The sequence below is a fragment of the Coptis chinensis genome, chromosome 8 (assembly GCF_015680905.1).
Source record: "Coptis chinensis isolate HL-2020 chromosome 8, ASM1568090v1, whole genome shotgun sequence".
Classification (NCBI taxonomy): Eukaryota; Viridiplantae; Streptophyta; class Magnoliopsida; order Ranunculales; family Ranunculaceae; genus Coptis; species Coptis chinensis.
The window spans coordinates 39,105,265-39,125,107 of NC_141463.1; the positions used below are offsets into that span (position 1 = coordinate 39,105,265).

At 37.6% G+C, this 19,843-nt stretch overlaps 1 long non-coding RNA gene across 1 annotated transcript; it reads left to right on the plus strand.

Moving 5' to 3' along the window:
- The first annotated feature begins 6,322 nt into the window (after positions 1-6,322).
- Positions 6,323-9,837, plus strand: LOC147481433 (uncharacterized). The gene is made up of 2 exons (XR_015206093.1): positions 6,323-6,430; positions 9,615-9,837. It is a non-coding gene; the product is annotated as an uncharacterized LOC147481433 (long non-coding RNA).
- The last annotated feature ends 10,006 nt before the right edge of the window (positions 9,838-19,843 follow it).

The window sequence follows — 19,843 nt, forward strand, 5'->3', positions numbered from 1 at the left end:
CTTCTAGTCGGCCAGCGACCAGCTAAGTTCTTTGGAAATCAAAAATACAAAGAGCCAGCGCCTCTAAGTTGAAGGCCATGCCGCGACTTCTCCGGACCAGAAATTTTCCGGTTTTTCGCGTGTAGTTTCGGATCATTAAGTAGCTATTCCAAAGCGTAATTTTGAGATGACATCTCCAATACCGATACCGAACAGTCTTTCGAAGATTTGTTCCAAAGCACTACTTACGGTGCTTGGTTTCATGAGGTGATCACATATGTTGGTCGGGAACCTCTTATGGTAAAGACCGGGCTGAACTTTATTCTCCAAAGACTTGCATATTATTTTTATAATAACTGCATTTTCTTTGAGAGACCGGATGGAGAACAAGTGTTCTCCATCAACATTGACGATGAACCAATGGAGATTACCGTGTTCTTGCTAGCATTTGTTCTTGGACTTGCTATGCCCATTTTGAGATACAAGACCCATGGTGCTATTGGGTCGATAATATGCATGTCTACACTTATGAGTCTTTGCACAAGGCTTATGGGGCAGGCATTTTCCCGTATTGAGGACCAAGGGGACTATAACGCGTTCCCTTGGTAGCCCGGGTCCATGAACATAAGGAACTGTTATGTTTTGGATAATGCTAAACATTTTAGGGGAATGGCGTTTTTTCTTACGTGAATGACGCCACTTGCGGCGTTTTCCTTGCTTTAGCCAATGGGCTGCGGGTTCTATGACCTTCGGAGAACTTTGATGTCTAGTTTAGCACGAGCCTATACTATGAGGCATAAGTACCTTCTTATGCCCGTTCTAATTTCACGTATTATGCTATGTTTCTTTCCCCTTTTTGTACACGTTTCACGGATTGGATTAAGGTAGACACGGTCGCGACCCACCAATAGTATTATTCGATCTTTCCGTGCAATGACTTGGCATGGGTGGCGGATACAACCTCACCAAGGTTGCACCCTACACCCCATCAAGACAAGTGGCACTTAATAGGTTAGCAACCATAGATGATAAATGGCGTGAAGCCCGGCAAATTATCATAGCATGGCAGATCGAAGGAACCTCACTTCTTTATAGAAGTAGAGGATGGCCGAAGATGACGAATAACAACGGGAGTGGAGGTAAGTTTTATTTTCTCGTTAGTGTATCCGCTTATGTCCCAAGCAATTTAATTATGTTAACCCCATAATGGGTAGAACTCTTATAGAGTTGTGTCGGTTTTATTTCCTATATTAGCACGTTCTAACATTGTTTTTGCAGATGTTTCTGAATTTCACGGCAGCTTCAATGGTATTTTTCCTACCCTCTTTATTTACAATGCTTTGAGGACAAATCATGCTTCTTGTTTTGGGGGCATAGAATCAATGTAATTAAGACATCTGTTAGGATATAGATATATATAATATGCATTTGTTTTCTAGTTAAAATTTCAAAATTTAAAAATATAAATAAATAAGTTTATGCTATACACTTAGGAATATTGGTATTGTTTTCTTTCTCCATGCTCTTAACAATCTAGAAGTCTCACATAGTTGTTGCATCGTAATAATTGTTAGAAACTTAGGTTAATACGTAGGTAATAATCTTTGCATCTATCTATAAATATATTACGTGAGTATCTATGATTGTTAGCGGTAAGTTTAGAAATCTAGGCTAGAGTACTTATTCTACAAATCCTGGAGAATATAGCCTAAAGCCTTATATGTTTTAAAACATTTGAGAAATGACACAAGGGAGAAGTAAAATCCGGATAGAGAAATCACACGTCCAATTTGCTTTGATCACTAAACCATATCCTAAGTGAGAATTTAGCCATTTCTTTGGATCGATATAGCGAGAAATTCAAACCTATGAATTATTTTCCGCTAGTCACCACTCACGAGCCTGTTCTTTAGCCTTCCATACACCACAATTCCTTTACCCTGTTACAAAAAAAAAAAAATTAAAAAAAAAAAAAAAAAAAAAGAGAATAAATCAACCTACCCAATTTAGAATAAGTCCGAGAATAGAATGAGTGAAGAAAGAAGAAGAGAAAAACTGTGTAAACAAAAAATTGTTACTTGCTTCGTAAAAAATAAAGAAAAGAAGTTTCCATCCAAAGAAAAGAAAAATAGAAATAAAATAAAAAACCAAAAAAAATAGAATAAAAAAAGGAGTCAAAAGCCAAAGAAAAGAAAAAGAAAAATATGGCTAAGGATGGAAACAAAGTATAGAAGCAAAAGAAAATAACAAGGTTTTTCTAAGTTACATAATCTGAAGACTCTATTATCTCGGACTTGTCTTTTGAATATCCATTTCCTTCCTTCTTAAACCATCTCCTAATCCTGTAACACCTAATAAAAGACCTCTAGCTCAATTAGGAATAGGTTAGTGTGATAGTAAGTGGCAGATGTGTTTGATTGACCCCGGCTTCCTTGTTGTCATTGAGATTGTAAGGTAAAGTGTGCCCACCGCATTAATGGAGTAGCTTAAACTTGAGTGCAAAAATCGAGAGTGTTGTTTCTTGACTATTATTGTGAGAACCTACTTAAGGGCGCTTATTCCGAAGTTCTAGAAACAAACCCGCTAAACATTTGATAGTACTACTCATTGTATATATGTTTATTGTAGATGATTGATTATTATGCATATATTAACTTAGGGTTTTGACTGGTTATTCTTATATAATTGCTAGAGATCTATAGATAGTTGGGCATGAATAAGGAAACAATAGTTTTATTTTCTTAGTCGTTGTAGTATAGATGAAGTTTGTGAGTACCTTGTTTGAAAAACTCTCACGAGGTTATAACTCGTCCACTAGGGAATTCCTAGTGGTTTAAGGCCTTGTTGCATATGGTCAATGCAATCGCACTCAAATAAACGAGTAGTTAGAACTCCATTTTGGTCACTTATTCTAATTTCTCATATTTGCTTGAGGACAAGCAAAATCTTTGTTAGGGGGTGGTTTGATAAGAGCCCAAAACTGTAGTTTTAACCCCTTAATAATCATCTACTGTTAGACCAATTATGTGAATAATAAGTAAGAGTTAACACTGATTACGCGTTTTATGCATTTCAGGCTTCAAAGTCCATTATGTGCGAAATGTACCACTTTAGCGAGATCTGAGGAGCAAAAGTCGCCAGAGAACTTCCAAAAAGCCGTATCTTTGGACTCAGACCTCGAATTGGGCATACCTTATGTCAAAACGACCGGCTCGGAAAGAGCTTTGTAATGGTCCAAGCCTTGACCCAATCAGAGGAGCAGAAGTGGACGAAAAGTCTGTGGAAGTCAACTGCAGCTGAAGAGGCCTTTTTGGACTGAAAGAATTGGGTTTGGGGCCCGATTCTCTCGCCCAAACTCGGCTCCAAGCCCATGCACGAATTTTGGATCTGAATGTATAAGAACAAAAGCTTAAGTCTTTGTTAATGGTAGATAGATAATGGTAGATTAATTAGTAGAGAATTAGGGTTCATAGCTTAGAATAGAAAGTAGCCATTAAAATAGCTTCTAGATCTAGATTTAATTGTTTTCTTTAATTAGTTTCAAATCCCTTATTAGATTAAACCTTTGAATCTTGTTCTTCATTTGATTAGATCAATAAAGTAGTATTCTTTATCCATTTCGATTTTGTCAATTCCAATTTTAGATCTAATTTCAATTCATGTCCTTAGTTCAATTTAGTCATTAAATTAGATTTCATTATTGTTTAATTAAATAAATTTCAATGCTTTATATTATGTTTAGTTTTAATATAAATGGAAATGATTATGGAATGATTCAAGGCTAAACCTCCATTAGAGGGGTTGTGAAGCCTTGATGAAAGCTTGATTCCGATTATCGTAGAATCGTCGTATTTTCTATTCCACTCTAGAAATGATTAGTTCACCATGAGAATGGGTTTAATTGTTCACATGCTAGTTATGAATTGGTAGAAATGCCATGTATAATTAGGGATGAGGAATAACCAATTGTTTAAGCCGATTCAATTCGGATCTGACGATTAAAATGCCGTTAGTGGATTAAGTTGAGTTAAGGTGGAATCAACCCCTCTAACTCCTTATCATAGAATCAACGTAGCATTCCCTTAGTATTCCGATAACCTAACTAGTTGCATCTTGTGGGTAGTTGCATCGTAGTATAATTCCTTTCGTGTAAAACTCTCATAGACTTAAAAACGACTAGTTAGATTAGAAAACATCCATGCTAGAGCACTAGGAGTGGAACGAACTCTATCTACTCCCCTATATCTCAATTGGTTGAGAGTAGAATAATTCTTTGATAAACAAAATCACCACCAGTGTAAGTTTAGTTTACTTACGTTTTGGATTCGTAGTTCATTTCGTAGGTAGACTATTCATTTCACTCTTATCAGTTAACCTTGCTTTTCTGTTTCTTAGGCTATGGTTTAACTGGTACCTCTACAGGGGTAGGATCTTCAGTTTCTGTTTCGGTATCTAGTGTAATATCTGGTGTAGGGACTATTGGTGGGGTAACTATAAACATAGTTACTTTGTTATCCACCACTTTGCCTGAATGGAGAGTGGTGAAGGAATTTATCTCACCTACGTTTGTATTTTCGTTACTAGTATTACCATTTACTGATAAGTGCTATTTAACCCTCAATTATGCCTCTTGTTTAGCCATCTTAGCAGACTAATAGTGTTTGTAAGTTATGTTTTATGATTCTACAGGTGAAAGAGAGAGTTTTGTGGAATATTAGAGAAAAAGGGGTAAAACAGAGCAATTCAGAGCATTAAGGATCACATGGGAAGCCCGTGGACAATCATAGAGAAGGCCAAGGAATTGGAGCTATTAAAGATGCGACTTGGACCTATTTTAAAGCTTATTTGGAAGCCCAAGGCCAAAGGATTCGTTGCTTGGACCAAAGCCCGCAAAAGAGGATAGAAGGATAGAGCAGAAGAGACAAAATCGGCTTACTCGTCTGGGACGCATGGATCGAGGGTCCAGACGTATTGATCACGTCTGAGATGCATGAATAGTGCGTCCAGACGCATGGATTGACACTATAGCCAATTTCTTCTCAGTTTTGGAGACGAAGTTGAACTCTGAAAGAAGTCTATTTGTATTAGGAAACAAATGACGGTTTGGAATGCTTCTAGAGCTCATTGTAACCTCTATAAATAGAGGACCTAAGTTCCTCACGTAATTTTCCAATTCACTTATATTCTTGTCTCCAGAACTTGAGGCAGAGAGAGATTAATAATAAAATATCGGTTTTAACTAGATGAGCCTTAATAAATTAGTCTTTCTAGTCTTATGTTCTTTGACTCTTCTTCTTCTCGTTCTTCGTGTTCTTCCTTCTTTATGGAAGGCTAATCTTCTCCTTCAAGGGAGAAGATGAAGCTGGTTCTTAGGGTTCGTTGATTCTTTTGGTTCATGGTATTCTCCAATCATGTTAGTTCTTTATGTTTTTAGTTATTAGTTCCATTGCCCAGACCAGGGGATGGAAGTATAGATTAAGGTTTTTATTTATTACAATCGAATATCATGCTAGTTTAGGGTTTTATTTATTGCAATTGAATATTTGCTAGTAACATGCTTTTATTTATTGTAATTGAATATAATACTAGAATAGGGTTTTATTTATTGTAATTGAATATTATACTATTATTCTTTACTTTTCTTCTAGTTGTGTATTGTTTTAGAGTAAGGGAACTATTCCTTGTGTTTGTCTTAGATGGTGATTCATTGAATAGCTACCCAAACTCACATAAAAGGAAAGAAGTTACTAGTAACATGAACATAGGAACAACCTTAAGTAGAGTTATTCGTTAACGATGTTTCGTCCAAGAGGGCATCGGCACTCGCTCGATTGCCTAATTGTAGTATACTTGTGAGAACAACCATGAAGCAAAAGGTCATTGAATCAAAAGTATTGGTGGATTCTAATCTCTTGAATTCCCTCTCTTATAAATTCTCAATAGTTTAGTTTAATTTAGTTTAGCATTAGAATCTACAATATCTATAATCATAGTTTTTAATCCCTCAACCCCCTTTCCAGTCATGTCCTTTATATAAACATACAGTTAAAAGTGGAACGATACCCTACTCATCCTTTACTTATTGAGGGATAATTAGGTTTTGATACGCTTTTATTTTGTTCAACGACCATCATCTATCTACATCATTTATATACCATCTCTGTAACGCCCGTATTTTTAAATACGTATTTTTCTATTTTTTTATTAATTAATTTAATTATTTATTTTCAAAATTCGTCGGATTGGACTCGGGATACGTGGGCCTGGTTTTGGGCCCGAGTCGGTGTTGGGCTTGGGTTTCGGACCCAAGTATATAAACACATTGTTCTGGAAAATAGGGTTCAGAGAAATAATAAAATAATGAAAATGGAGGCAGAGAGAGAAGCTGGTTTGCTGGAGAGGTGGAGCACGACGGTTCGGACTACGGAGGATTCGTCGGGTTTTAATTCAGGTGAGTAGCCATTTTGCTATTTCACCGGATTTGTAGTTTACACACATCGGCGTATATTGTTTCGTTTTTATACTGTTCATTATACTGTTGTATGGGACTTCGTGCCCTTCGTATTATTAAACTTTGTTATATTCGGATTTTTGTTATTAAACCGGTCGAGACTTTGTTTGTTAATTGGGTAAACCGTTCGAACTCAGGAGGAGGTTTTAATGGCGGCATCGATAACTTCGCCAATAAACCTCTATGAGTGGATTATCATTGTTGTTTGTTGTATGGTTTGAAGACGCGTTTCTGGCGTTTTGTTGGTTGAAATTAGTTGGTTGATGTCGGGCTTTCGAGAGGCTCTGTCGAAGCTTAAATGACGATAATGGCGTCGACCACGTAAATCGTTTGGCATAATTTAACTCCTTGTTTGGGTTGTAAACTCCTATTGTTGAAGTGTTGGGTATCTTGTATTGGATGATGGATGGTTGTTTTGGCGATTGGGTGGGTTGTGGAACTTGGAGGAGACGTCAATGGCGTCGGCGATTGAGGGCTTGGAGGTTCGGGTTGGGTGTTGATTACACCCCAAAGGTTGGTTGAAGAGGGGTGTGTTTGAGTGGGTGTAGGCGGTCGAGTAGGGGCTGCCAAAGCTTGGTTGGGCGTTAATGGCGTTCTTGCCATTCTTTGGGACTTAGGGTTTTCGTTTGTTTAAAATCGTTTGGGCTTTTTTGTTTGTTTTGGTGGGTGGCTGATGTATGTGGGTATGTTGGAAGGTGGATGTGGGGAACATTTGGAAGCTTGGGGAAGCCATTAATGGCGGCCATAGATTTCTCGGATCTAGTTTGGAGAAGATGGTGGGTTAGGAGTTGGGGTTTTAGCTTTTAGTAAAGTTGTAGGGGGTTTTGCAAGGATTAAAACCGATTAGGTTAATTAGGTGGGCGATTGGAATTGTGGTGGCGGATTTTTGGGTGGTTGGTGGCGGTCTGCCGGAGGAAGGAGGTGGCCATTTGGGCTTGGGCTTTGGGTCGGTTTCTCATGGGCCTTGTTTGGTTGGTTACTTTGGGCGAAATGTTTTGTTTTGGTTGGGCCCAATTGATTTTAAGTTGTTTTGGCCGAAATTTCAATAGTGGGTGGGGCGAAATTTCAGTTTTTTGTTAAGTTGTTAAGGGCGGACCCACATTAGTTATGTTAGGCCATTTCTATTCATTTGTTTTGTTTTGGGTCCGATTTTAGTTTGTTTTGTTTGGGCCTTCTCCCATCTGTTTTGGGCCCGTTTATGATATTACTTGGGGCCAGTCCATTGGACTTAAAATAGATCTTTCTCGGTCTTTACATGTTTAGACTTTCGGGTTAAGGTTTGGGCTTAGCCCGGTTAGGGTCGAACCATGACCTTAGTCCACGAGCCCATGAGCCATGCACCTTTGACCTTAGCCATGAACCATGGCTATGACCATGAACCTTGTCGAATTTTAAAACGCGGTTTGACTTTGACTTGGACGGTTTGACTTTGACTAGGACGGTTTGACTTTGACCATCGAACCGTTGACTTTGATGGTTGACTTTGACCTTTGACCATGGGCGGTTGACTTTCACCTTTGACTTTGGCGATAGACAGTTTGGTTTTGACCATGACATGTTGAGTTTGACCTTGACCATGAGGTGTTGACCTTTGGCCCGTTGATGATTGACTTTGACCGTTGACTTTTCGGTTTTTCATATGTTTGTTTATATGGATATATATAGTAATAAAATACTGTCGGATATTGTATAACTTGGTTGGTAAATTATCTAATTTAGATTTGACGTGAGTAGTGTGTAAAGCATATTGGGCTTTGATTGTGGACTGTGGACTGTTTAATTGTACTACGTTTTATGTTGTATATTATATGGACATATGTAGTAATAAAATGCTGTGGAAGCTTGTATAACTTTGGTTGTCATTATCTAAGAAAGATTTGACCTTGATGTTGTGTATTTTTGACACGTGACGATATTGAGATATTAGGAGATATTATATTCCTAATACGTTATAATGTATGTGATACGTTGAAGCATTGTGACATGATATAATATGCTGGGATAGTTATATTAATGCAATATCTTGGAGAGATGTATATACCCTCCATTATTTTATATGTGAGATGCTAATATAGTATCGGTGAATATTTGCTACGGGGAGTGTGGTGTAGTGCAATAATATATTGGCACGTGAAAGAATGAAATTTGGTTATGAGATATAATTGAGATGTTTCTATATATGGTGGCTTAGTGCAATAAGGTAATTGACCTGCATTGATATAGTAGAAATGATTATGAGTCATTAGCATTATGACACTGAATAAATTACGAACGAAAATCCTAGAGAACGACTACCATTAACTCATGTGATTGGGGCCTTACGGCGTTTGATTAATCTGAATGGCCCGAGGCGGCCCTCCCGGCGTAGCGAATAATTGGCTTGATTATTCCGTTCGCAAAAATAGAGCGATGATGCATAATATTTTATGCGAATAATAGTGGCGCGACTTACATAATTGCTTCCGTGTGAGGATTTACGGTGTCGCGGCATCCATTTCGGGGGTAGTTACGCCGCGAGTGGTTCATTATGTAAGGGGAGGCATGTGGATGTACATGTTCGGCGTTGGGTAGCGATTGTGGTAGCCAGGGAAACTAGGTAAGACATAGATACGACGTGATTTTAGGGACACGCAAAGAAAACCTTAATTAATATAATTATGGTAATATATTTGTTAATGATGTATCTGTAGATAGATGATTATATATGGTTTTGCAGAAGGGTGGGTCAAACTAATTACTTGGGCAGAGACGACCCACTCTGTGATTGAGCATGAAATGAGGTACGTATATAATATGTTTGGTTGGTTATTTGTTTAGTTGAACCTAAGGCGCCTCGATGGAGGAACTACATGCCTTATTTATCATGTGTATAGTTTGTTGTGTGGTTAGTGGGAAGTTAAGGCGCCTCAGTGGAGGAACTACCTGCCTTAATTATTATTCTTTAGGATGTTGTATTTGTCGTTGAAAGTTAAGGCGCCTCGGTAGAGGAACTAACTGCCTTATGGATGGTGTTTATATTTGTATAAGTATATGTTGTTTTTAGGGCTACTCACACCAGCATTGTTTATAATGCTGACCCGATTTGCATGTTTGCTTATCGGGTGTGTTCATTAAATGAACATAGTTGATAAGTCTTGACAGGTTTAGTGATGAAGAAGATTGGTTGCTGCTTGTGGTTTGCGTTAGCATTGCATCTCAGGTTGTGTTTTGTTTTCCCTTGAGGTGATATAGATTTTCAGTTGAGATAATATTATTTGCATTTTCATTTGTAAATTGTTTTATAATGAAGAGGACTTTGTTTAAGTTAAAATTTTTATTGGTTTTAATTATCCGCATATTTTAAACTGTTTATGGGCTTTTGGAAGTGGAGAGTGCGTCACACCTCGGAGATCGAAGAGTCGGGGAACAAATAATGTTTTTCCAAATTCTGTCGAAATTCGGGGTGTGACAATCTCACACACAAAAAGAGGCAAGGTCAAATGGCGCCGCTGCAGGGGATATAATTAATTGTAGCCCTAGGAGCGAAGGTCAAATGGTGCCGCTGCCGTTTTAAGTTGTTTATGTTTAACGTTTTCTTTCAAGATTAGAATTCTGGATCTTGAGATAATTTTAGCCTCATCATTCATCCTTTTAAGAAAGAAAGAAACTTGAAGGACATCTCGAAGACAAGATCTACCATCAAGGTTAGTCGAATCTTCATTCTTTTTATTTCATTCTTAGTATAGTTGCATCATAGTTTAGTTTTATGCTTTTACTAGTATAATTGCATTTAGGACCTTTTCAAGAATTGAAGTTGTAAGCCAACAGAGTGAAACATCAAACTCTAATGTTTCTTGTCTGAATCTTGGCAAACAGACTATCGTCTGTGGGCCGTGGTACTTAAGCAATCCAAGTGATTAACCATAACCCTAGGAGAGACATCTTTAGACAATGGGCGAGATACTAGCTGCAAAGCCCAACCCAGTTGAAGGAAAGTAGTTTTGCATATTAGTATAATTTAGAATAGTTGCATATTAGTTTAATTGCATTCAAGCATAGCAGGACACCAATAATCCTAAAGCTATCCCACCCATACAAGCACAGCAGAGGAAGAAGCTGAGCGATTTCTATTCGCCAATCATTGGAGACCCACCCAACAGTATTGTTTTTCCAGAGACAGAAGCTAACCAGTTTGAACTTAGAGCATTAGTAATCTCTATGCTTCCAAAGTTTAATGGTTTAGACAATGTTTAGCCATATGTTCACATGAACAAATTTCTATCAGTCTTCTGAACTTTCAAGAACCAGAATATCAAAGATAAGAGTATCAAGTTGATTCTTTTTCCTCTCTCACTCGAAGGTAAAGCCTCTGAAAGGTTAACTGCACAGCCGATCAATTCAATAGAAAACTGGGAGAAGTTGAGAACAAAGTATATGAACAAGTTCTACCCACCCCAGAAGACAGATGCCATGCAGTAAGCTATCAGCAATTTCAAAGGAAAGGTGATTGAAGAATATCATCAAAGCAAGGAGAAATTCAACAATATGCTAGCCTCATGTCCACATCATGGTTATGATAAGAGCACACTTGCTTATTTTTTCTATCGAGGACTCTCGATGATGAACAAGCAGATGATACAGTCAATGCATAAAGGCAAGTTTACATCAATGGATGGAGAGGAAGATTACAACTTTCTTGAGAATTTAGCTGAAGAAACACAACAATAGACTACTAGCAATGAGGATGTCGCTAGCATGGAGGGGGAGCCAAAGAAATTTGGTTACCAAGCACATGAACAATCAGATCAAGAACTGAAGTCTATATTGGCCAGCCTGGCCACCAGTATTGAAACTTTGAGTAAGAAATTCAACCAGTTCTCTATGAATCCCTCCAAAATCAACAAGTCTCAAGCTAAATCTCTCCCAATCATGCAAGCTAGCCGATACTGTGAAGTTTGTTCAGACACTTCCCATGCAACTCTAGAATGTCCTGGTTACTATCAAAATGCATCAGTTGGAGAGTACAATGTGAACTCATTTCAGAGGCCCAACCAAGGTGGTAATAACTTTCAAGGTAATTATTGGAGATAGAATGCTGGACCCCCAGGTTCGCAAGATCAAAGTTATATTCCATAGACAAGTCAAGCTTCACAGTTGGTTCCATAACAACAATTATACTCTCAACAAAATTCCAATACAAGTGGATAGTTAGTGCCTGATCCTAGGAGAAATTATGCCACACCTGCCAACCTGGAGAATGCAATTACTTTGATATCACAGAAAAATCAAAAGTTTGAAATTGTTCTAGAGCTTCTTGCACAGTCTCAGCTCAATCTCCAGCAATCTCAGGCAAGTCAATGTTCTAGAATGGAGTCTCCAGAGGCTAAGGTCGACCAACTCACTACTGCTTTGTCTGTAAAGACACAAGCCATTAAACCTAGCTTATTGGAACCAATATTGAAGAGTGAAGATGTATACCACATTGGGGCAACTTCTAGTACTGATCAACTCTATGATCATGTCAACTCAGTTACTACTCTCAAATCAGGATTGAAGATAGACAACAAGGTTGACTTACCTTCTCATGATGACATTGCTACAGAGCAATCAGTCAAGATTTTAAATAAAGTTTGAAAGGAAGTGGGAGAAATCCTTTCAACTCCCATTTGTGAAGATAACCAAGACAAGATACGCAAGAATGCCTAAGAGAAAGAAGAGCAGACATATGCTGATGTGTTTGTACCAAAGGCACCTTTTCCTATGTTTTTTGCTCAAAGCAAAAAGGACAAGCAGTTTTTAGAGATGAAGGAGGCATTTGAGAAAGATAACATCAATATCCCCTTTCTCAAAGCGATCAAGCAGTTCCCATCATATGCCAAATTCTTGAAGGATGCATGAAACATAAAGAGAAATACTCATGTTCCAAAGCGAGCGTTTCTAGCTGGACAAACACCATCTATTATCCATTAGCAAGCTCCAGTCAAGCTTAAAGATCTAGGAAGTCCAACAATATCATGCAAGATAGGAGAAAAATTCACGAGTAATGCTCTTTTAGACCTTGGTGCTAGTGTTAATCTCTTGCCATATCATGTGTACCAAGCGTTGGGCCTGGAGAACCTAAAGCCTACAAAAGTCAAATTGAAGTTAGCTGACCGTTCTACCAAGATTCCCAGAGGCATAGTTGAGGATGTTCTTATTTAAGTAGCCGATTTCTACTATCCTGTGGATTTCATTGTGATAGACACCAAGGCGGCCTTTGATAAAATTCCAATTATTCTAGGCCGACCTTTCCTCGCTACCGCAAAAGCTTTGATAAATTGTCACAACGGTGAAATGAAGATCAACTTTGGTAAGATGTCCATGGACATAAATATCTTTCACCTGTTGCATAAGGATTGTGATGACGCTGAAGGTGGAGAGGTGTTCTTCCTTGATAACATGATACAAGAATCATTCCCATTCGAAGATACAATTGAGAGTGCTCAATCTACATAAAACTGTGATGAACCTGAGAACCCCACCACAGAGGCGTTGCTAGCCATGTTCTTGGAATCTCTGCAGAAAATTCAAGATTTAAGTGAGCATAATGGAAAATTAATAGAGAGAGTCTCATACCTTGAGAAGATGAACTATACATTTTAGGATGAACAACAGACTTTTGCCCAGAAAAATCAGTTACTAGATAATCAGCTTAAAGAAGTTTTGGAAAAACAACAGAATCTAGAAACTGAAATGAGTCTTCTGAAGCAGAAAGTGGACCATATTGATAAGAAGCATTGAACTGTTGAAGCCTCTTCTACACCATCATTGTCTGAACGAGAGAAGTATGTGAACCAGTCTACCGCCCACCTTGAGTGTAGTCAGCCAGACATCCATTATCATTACTGTGGTGGTAAAGGGCACATCAGATACTATTGTCCTGTTAAAAAGAAAGATTTTTGTCAATCTTCTACACAGAGGAACCACAAGGCCTATCACACAATCATCAGACTTAAAATAGTTAAAGGTAGAGAAGCAACTTCACCAGCAATCTTTCTAGCATCTCAAGGAGTATTTTTGACAACCCACGAGACCTCCTCATCCTCCAAACATTCGTCAGATTTAGGTAAGAAAATCTGATCTCCTCACTCCAAAGTGATAATGCATGATATATAGTCTTAGGGATCTAACTAAAAAAGACCTAACAAAAAAAAAAAAATCTTGGTAAAAGGAAATGTTCTTATTTTTGGGATTAATTTTGATATTCGGCATTAAGGGTAACATCTTCCCTTTTTCTCATTCATTTCATTTACTTAATTTCTATACATTGAGGACAATGCATATGCTAAGTTAGGGGAGGGTGTACTTGAGAAATGAATTTCAAAAATTAATTTTCAAAAACAAAAATATTTTTGTTTCTATATCAGTAGCATGAGAAAAATGAATTTTAATGATGAGTCTGGGATATAGATTCTATACTGCTTAGTGTTGAGTTTGATAGATAGTTGATATTATTGATTTCATTACCGGTTAAACTATTTATTATGCTCGGACATAGTTCTTGTTGATAGAATTCTTTATCAAGGCACCACCATAGTACTTGGACAGTTGTGTGTACTTTTGCTAGGAGAGAGATTTAAACCCCTAGTAAACTAGAAGTAGAATTTTTTGAGTTAGCCCGTAAGACTTGAGCTTTATATCCATTCTTTGGAGAGTTCTTACGAAAAATCCGAGTCTTAGTGACTCAACATCTTTCAGTTCTTTATGTCGTTATAATATAGTCTCATTATTTTGTTGATTTGGTTAATCACGAAGTGATATCAACTGGGGAGATAGCCATTAGGTCTTGTAGTCTATTCGAAATAGAGTATCATACTGATAAGTCAAGTAGTGACCTATTCAGCCTTTATCCCACCTAGGTGGACCATCATGTTGAGCCTTACAATAAGCCATTTTCTTTCATAAAACCCTTTACCCTTTACCCTTTACCTAACTCCAGACAAGGAGTATAGCCAAAATCTTTATCAGCCATACCCATATGTTTCTGAGAATACGAAGGGCACAAAGAGGAAGAAATAGCACAAAAAGAAGATTACAAGGAAATACCAGAGAGATACAATGAAGACCATCATTCTATTCTAAGTGAAAGAAGATAGTGGAAAACAAGCATATCCAATATTAATCAAGGATATATCACTGAGCTAAAAAAAAAATGTTTTGAACAGAATGGATGGAAAAGCTAAGACAAAGGAAGAACTTTCTCTGCAATATAGAATTTGAAGAAATCTTCCAAAGAATGAAAGAAAACCTTTAGTGTTTTCAGAAACAACCTTAGAATCATTTTTACCTTTCCTTCATAAACCAATACCCAAGCCAAGTTACAACCCATGACTTATCACTACAGTATGGTACAAAGTCTAGAATAGGTGAGAAGATGCTAAAGTGAAGGACCCGACACTTCATATGTGATTGACATTCTTTCCTTGAGACTACTTCTATTCAGAAGTCTGTTTTTCAAGGTAGTATATTAAATGTTCATATGCATTATTCTTTTCCCCACATACATGAGGTAAAATAGTAGACCATCTTCTGAGAGATTCTTTTCTGAGAGTATGACCGGTGAGGATTGAAAGTCGAGATTATCTACCTATGGCAAACTAGGGATTCCGTTTCTTGGATAGGAGAGTATAAGAGATTGACTAAGTACACACATAAGCCTTGATTAAGAAATTTGTCAATTTTTACTATCTCCCATCATAATTTATGAGTCTTTGCAGCAATGTAGTTAGCAATGGAGACTGTCTGTTGGAGTAAGCACTGAGTGGGTAAGGAATTTCTCTCTCTGAAAAATACTATCATTTTGAACATGCTATTGATTGATTTTGTGGGTATATCACCTGAAAACCCTCATGAGACTATAACTCGTCCTTTTTGGGGAACTTAAAAGTTTAAAGCCTTGTTGCATGTGGTAAATGTAATCACGATGCCTGCGAAAATAAGTTAGAATTTTATTTTTGTTATTAGGATGTGATTTTGATCACTTATCTATTTTTTTATCTTATTTGCTAAGAGACTAGCAAAAGGCTAGTTGGGAGTTATGATAAGTGCTCAAAAAGTGTTATTTAACCCTCGATTATGCCTCTTGTTTAGCTATCTTAGTGGACTAATAGTGTTTATAAGTTATGTTTTATGATTCTACAGGTGAAAGAGAGAGTTTTGTGAAATATTAGAGAAAAAGGGGTAAAACATAGCAATTTGGAACATTAAGAATCACATGGGAAGCCCGTGGACAATCATGGAGAAGGCCAAGGAATTGGAGCTATTAAAGATACGACTTGGACCTATTTTAAAGCCTATTTGGAAGCCTAAGGCCAAAGGATTAGTTGCTTGGACCAAATCCCACAAAAAAGGATAGAAAGATAGAGCAGAAGTGACAAAATCGGCTTACGCGTCTGGGACTCATTGCCTAATTGTAGTCTACTTATGAGAACAACCATGAAGCAAAAGGTCATTGAATCAAAAGTATTAGTGGATTCTAATCTCTTGAATTCCTTCTCATATAAATTCTCAATAGTTTAGTTTAGTTTAGCATTAGAATCTACAATATCTATAATCATAGTTTTTAATCCTTCAACCCCCTTTCCATCCCGTCCTTCATATAAACATACACTTAAAAGTGGAACGATACCCTACTCATCCTTTACTTATTGAGGGATAATTAGGTTTTGATATGCTTCTATTTTGTTCAACGACCTTCATCTATCTACATCATCCATATACCATCTCACACACAAAAAGAGGCAAGGTCATTTACCTCAAAGGCTGTGTTTGGTGTTTTAGGATTAGGTATCGCTTGTCCTGGAAACACACCTTTGGGTTATACTTTCTCTTGAGCTAACTGCTGTAAAGAAAGTTGGATGGCTTGTAAAATCTATTGTTGAGATTGCATAAAGGTATCAAAATGATCCGATTGTGGAGTAGTATTTGCTACTGGTTGTGTGACGGGAACTATATCACGTTGATTATTAATGGGTGGATTTTGGTAGTTATTATTTACCAGAATGATACCTCTATTAGTATTATAATTATTATTGTTATAATTATTATAATTACCCTAACCTTGTCCTTGTCGTGGTTGAGCTTGGTTGTTATAATTATAATTACCATGACCTTGTCCTTGCCTTGGTGGACCTTGGTTGTAATTGTTTGTTGGCCTAACATTTGGGTTTAACAACCTTGGAGGTTGTTGATTATTTTGCCAACCAACGTTGGGGTTTTGTCGCCAAGCTTCGTTAGGTTCGCTATTAATGGAACAAACATTATCTTGTTGTAATTGTTATTGTTCATAGGCGAGGGACAATAGGAGTCGGGATGCTCTGGACTCAAACATAAATTACATGGATTAGAGTTGACATTCATGACGGGGATAGGCGTTTGTTGAACAGAAATAGCCTCTACCTTTTTAGTTAGAGATTCGATTAAATTTTTAAGTTCCGGATCGGGTTTCATCTCAAGCATACCGGTGGCTTTAACTGTTGTAGAAGAACTAGCAGAACGGGAGAAATCGTCACTACCCCCTAATTATTATTACGCTTAGTTTGATATTATAAAAATTTATAAGTCTCTGAGGCTCCTTTACTTAGGAAACTACCCCCATTCATTATGTCAAGGACTTCTTTATGGTGGTGTAGAAGTCCTTTGAAAAAGGCACGAACTAGCGTGTCTTCCGCAAGGTTATGGTGTGGACACTCTATAAGAAGATCGGTGAAATGATTTCAAGCCTCTGAAAATGATTCATGAGGATTCTGTCGAAAGAAATGAATCTTGGAAAGCATTTCATCGGTCTTTAGTGGTGGGTAAACAATTTTAGCCCACGAGTCCACAGAATTAGGCGCTTGGGCAGTTAACCAAGACGCCGCCTTATTGGTTAAAGTGAAAGGAAATACAATTAGTTTAATTTGTTCAGCACCAACCGTAGGATGGTGGAATGTAGTAAGGACTTGGTCAATCCTACGCATGTGCTGATTTGGCTTTTCATGGTCTAACCCATGAAAAACGGGTAACAAATTAAATATATTTGGGGGGATTCAGAAATCCCCATTGGGTCTGATAGAACGATGCAAGATTTAGTGCTATCATTCAAGGCTTTGTAAAAGTCAGAGAGAGGAGACTCTCTTTCTTTAGCCATTATTTCAGGTGGTGTGTGTGGTATATTAGCTAGAGGTGTAGTGAGTGGTATGCTAGAAAGGCGTGTTTGTTGACGTTGCCGGTTGATTACGTTAGGCGTTTTTCTTCAGCCTGACCTTAATCTCATGCAAGGCTAAGCAAATCTTAACGAAACACAACAACACTCCAAACAATCCTTATATGCTAGTATGAACTTCTAATAGGAGATGCGAGGTGTGGAAGAAAAGAGTACCGAATGCCTCCTTGCTTCGCTTATGAATAGCGTCTTGTTTACGCGTGCTCAATGTGTATAACAAGTTAGAACACTGAAAACTATGAAGAAATGGAAATTTGAAACAAACCTGTGGAAATCGGGCAGTTTCAACAAAGGGCGCAGGTCGCGCTCAGAATAGGCCTAAGTAGGGCGCAAGTCGCATTTAGGTCAAGCTGGAGTTCCAGGTGTTTGGGTGCGGGTCGCGCTCAGGGAAAAACTCAAGGTCCAAAGCGCTTCAGCGCGCGGGGCGCTCATGTTTTGCCTTGGCAGGGCGCGGGTCGCACTCAGCCAAAAAGTGGAGTTCCAAGCATTTGGGCGTGGGTGGCATTCCAATTTAGCTTGCCCAGGGCGCAGGTCGCGCTCCGTGTAATTCTGCGAAGAAAATTTTCAGTGCTGAAACGGACAACCACAGTGAGAATCAAACATGGGTGGGTGGGTTATGGGACTTTGGAAAACTAACAATTCTAAACAAAACAATACTAAAGGGAACTAAGATGGCAGTGGTGCCATTTGATAAATGATAAAATTTGAATAGTTCTACTCACGAATAAATGTTGAAATTCAAACGCAAGTAAAACTAAAACTTTTACGAATACTATGCTTATCAAAGATTTCTACTCTCGATACTATTGAAATAGAGTTGGAATAGAAGATTCGTTCCACTCCTAGTTCTTTACCATCCAATGTTTTCTACGACTATTAATCCTACCAAAGTCAATGAGAGTTTTACGAAGGAATTATACTACGATGTAAATTCTAAGAGCAAGATACGCTAACTCATACTACGAAATGCTACGGAATACTAAGGTTTGAATCTAGATAAAGAATTAGGGGGGATTGAATCCACCTTGAATCCAACTTATTAAACTAGCATAAATTGTTGTAATCCAATTCTTACGTTCTTACGGTAAGAATTGGTCGTTCTAATCCCTAATCAATCATGGCAATCTCTACCAAATAATGACTAGCATGTGAGGAAGTCCAACACATTCTCATGGCGAATCAATGACCTTCTAGAGTGGAATAGACTCTTACAACGATTCTACACTACACAATCAAGTTTTCATCAAGGCTTCATCAAACCCCTCTAATGGAGGTTTAGCCTTGATTCATCAAACTATCATTTCCATATGAAATTGAATAAGACATAATATAAAGATTCTAACTTTATTAAATTTAACTAAACAATAATTGAAATCTAAATTAACAACTAAGAAATCATTAACAAACAAGAATTGAAATTAGATCTAAGCAAATTTAAATAACAAAATCGAAATTACAAGAACTAACTATTTTATTTATCTAATGAATGATAAACAATGATTCCAATAACTAATCTAAAACAAGGAATGAAACTAATTAATGGAATGAAAACTAATTAATTAACTAATTCAAAACTCAAAACTAGATCTAGATTATTCTCTAATGGGTACTTTCTATCCTAAGCTAAGTGATCCTTAAGAGCTAAGTCTTGTGTATGGAAATGGAGGAGACCAGATCACATTTTCGTACATTGGCTGAGGAGCCATGTTTGGGCCGGAAAATCGAGCCCAAAGCCCAATTTCTTTAATCCACAGAGCCCTTTTCAGCTGGCTTTGACTTTAACAGATGTTTTGTCCACTTTTACTTCTCTGATTAGGTTAAGGTTTGGAATATTAGAAATCTCTTTCCGATCCGGTCATTTTGACATAAGGTACACCCAATTCTGAGGCCTGAGTCCAAAGATACGGTCTTCGGAAGTTCTGTTGACTTTTGTGTGATGTTTCTGCTCGCATTGACTTTGACTTTTCAGCTTTTGACCGGGCTTGTCAAAGGCTTTTTCTCCTTGATTCTTGGCCTTTAATTACAGAACTTCTTATCAACCAACCCTTGCTCCTTTATCTCGCCAAAATGGCACATTTCTGCACATAATTGACTTCAATGCCTTAAATACATAAAAGCACGTAATCAGTATT